The 2,736-nt window shown below is 36.3% G+C and overlaps 1 pseudogene; it reads right to left on the bottom strand.

The window, feature by feature from the left end:
- Positions 1-1,242: 1,242 nt before the first annotated feature.
- Positions 1,243-2,190, bottom strand: LOC110566054 (vomeronasal type-1 receptor 4-like; annotated as a pseudogene).
- Positions 2,191-2,736: the final 546 nt, after the last annotated feature.

A 2,736-nucleotide genomic window follows, 5' to 3' on the forward strand; every position in this document is an offset into this window, starting at 1 on the left:
TCACATATGAAAGTAATGTGTAATCTGTGTGTAAATGTATGTATATCACAGTAAAAATTATAAAAGAAGAGGTCATTAATTTCAAAAAGAATAAGGGAATGGGAAAGACAGGAGGGACAGAGGCAGAGATGTGGAGATGTTGTAAGTATATTACCAGGGTTTTCTTGGCAGACACTCTACCCCAATTCAAATTTGAAAACATAATGTTCTCTTTAGTTTACAGTGGTTGCAGATGACCTTAACTTGGGTGATGTAAGGAAACACTCACCCCAGATGGAGAAGACTCCAACAGAGCAAAGGAGTATAGTCAGAGACAGACTGTTGAAAATATTTTATTTAGATTCATTACAGTAATATGGGTGATCAGACCCAGAAAGACAAATGCATGCTCCCTCTCATCTTTGTCTTTTAGTTCCAAATCCTCAGATCAAATGGAGGCAATCACAGAAAACCACTGCTAGACACAATGCAAAGATCAACAGACTGTGGGGAGCCTGGCTCCTATGGCTACATCCATATCACAGCTCCTGTGTTATGGCTCAGGGAATATTTCAGAAGAGAGGGAGAAAAGATTATAAGACCCAGAATACCAGTAAGTCTGCTGTAAAAGAGTCCATCCTAGAAATGGCTAAACAATAAGAGTGGAACAATTTCAATATCAATAGAGCCATTAACATGAAAAGGCAAAAGTCTCACGAATATCACTCCTAGACAAAGAATTACATGCAACTAACAATAGCTGGAAGAAGGATAATCAACATCTCTGAGTGTTTGGTTATTATGATTATTATTATTGTTATTTAAACAATTACTTGAAATCTTTAAACACAGTATAATAAAAGTCCATAGATCTTTAAAAAAAATGGTGTTCCTAAAAACAAAACACTCAATAAAAAACATGAACCAACATCCAAATGCTTTTTAAATTTTTTTATTAGAAGTATTTTAATAGCAAAAAATCAAGGTAAGATATTGTTGAAAGTACTTAAAAATTCGTTTTCTCCACAGTGTCATAATTTGAGTGGGTAATAAATGGTAAAATTATCAAAATTATGTACGTGAAATTGTATTCAAGAAAAATCCTAACTACCTGACTTTTAATAGTGAACAGATTGTGTGAATTATGACGACGGCCTTATCAGATATTCAAGGTACACATTCTAATTTTTTATCCCATGGAAATACTACTGCCAATCAGTATATTATTTAATCTCATAAGGATGAGAAATTTGGGGTTTCAATTCAGCCACGGAGTGCACTTTGAAAACAGGTCATTCTCAATACAGAAAAGGAAGAAGTGAATTGCAAAATAATTTTGTTATTTCTCATTAGTAAGAAAGGGCAGATGGTTGAGTAGCAGGTGGTTAAAACTGCATTAATTCCCTGCAACATTGGGATTTTCCTTTTGGCATAAAATCCATAAAGACCAATAGAGTTGTTTAACCAATAAATGAACACAAAGCAGATCACCAGAAACAGAATGTAGTGAATGGTTTTGCTTTCAGGAGATGGCTGGGAGGAGAGACTTAGGCTGTGGAGGTGCTGGGCTCTCTTGTGGTGTCTGTAAAGGTAAGTCATCTTGTAGCAGCTGGCACAAGTCATGATGGTCACAAAGAAGAGATCATGAATGATTATGACACAGTAATATAGCCATGATTTGCCTTTGCCAAAGTACTTGTTTTCACAGTAAGCACGCAAATATCCAATGCCAACATGAGTAGAATTGGTTTTGGCTATTACAACTTCAAAGTTTTATGCATACAGGAGCAGGTTAATGAGCCAGGAGCAAAGTAAGGAAGAAAATGCCAATGTAGATAGTTTAGGCTTAAGCCATGCCCACCTAGAATTACTAGGCATGATGGTGATGACTTGACATGTGCTTACAACACAGGTGGTGCAGATTGACATACCCCGTAGGACTCTGGCCATAAACAAAACTGCTTTACAACCAATATCATCCAGAAGGTTGGGTACTCCAAAGGATGCCAGGATATCTGGTATTAATGAGAATGTGATTAACAGTATATTAACTATTGTCAGGTTCATGAAAACTGAATCTATCAACTTCATAAAATGAAGCTTAAAGAAGTAACAATATAAATATAAAATGAACAGTGATGAGTTCCCTATGACACCAACGCATAACTGTGATATGAGAAAGATCCCCAAGATGGTGTCACTTGGAACCATGATGGATGTTACCGCATGTCAGACTTGTTAGGTTTAGAGTGAAAAATAACTGGATTGTATTATAAAACTATTTTTAAAATGGCAGTTGTGGGAAAATATACTGACTGACAGCGCAGCACAGAGAGGTGATGAAATATCCAACTCCTTCCTTTTTCATCCTTCCCTTCCTTCCTTTCATCCTTCCTTCCTTCCTTTCTTCCTTTCTCTCCCTTTTGGTTTTTCTTCCTTCCTTTCTTTCTGTTTTGGTTTTTGAGAAAAGATTTCCCAGTGTAGCCCTGGCTGGAACTCACTCATCACCACATGGAGGCACATAACTATCTGTAACACCAGTTCTAGGAGATCTGACACCTTCTGCTGGTTTCCTGGAGCACTGTACTCATGTGGTTCACAGACATTTATGTAGGCAAACTACTATAGACATAAAATACATGGATAAAAATGAAAATGTTTTTAAGGAGGCCAAGAGAACTATTGTACAGAAAAGTAAGAAAGGAGTTTTACTAAATTGGAAGAAAATGGGAAAACAAATAAATCCAAAAAAACAAT

Source organism: Meriones unguiculatus, chromosome 1, assembly GCF_030254825.1.
Source record: "Meriones unguiculatus strain TT.TT164.6M chromosome 1, Bangor_MerUng_6.1, whole genome shotgun sequence".
Lineage (NCBI taxonomy): Eukaryota > Metazoa > Chordata > Mammalia > Rodentia > Muridae > Meriones > Meriones unguiculatus.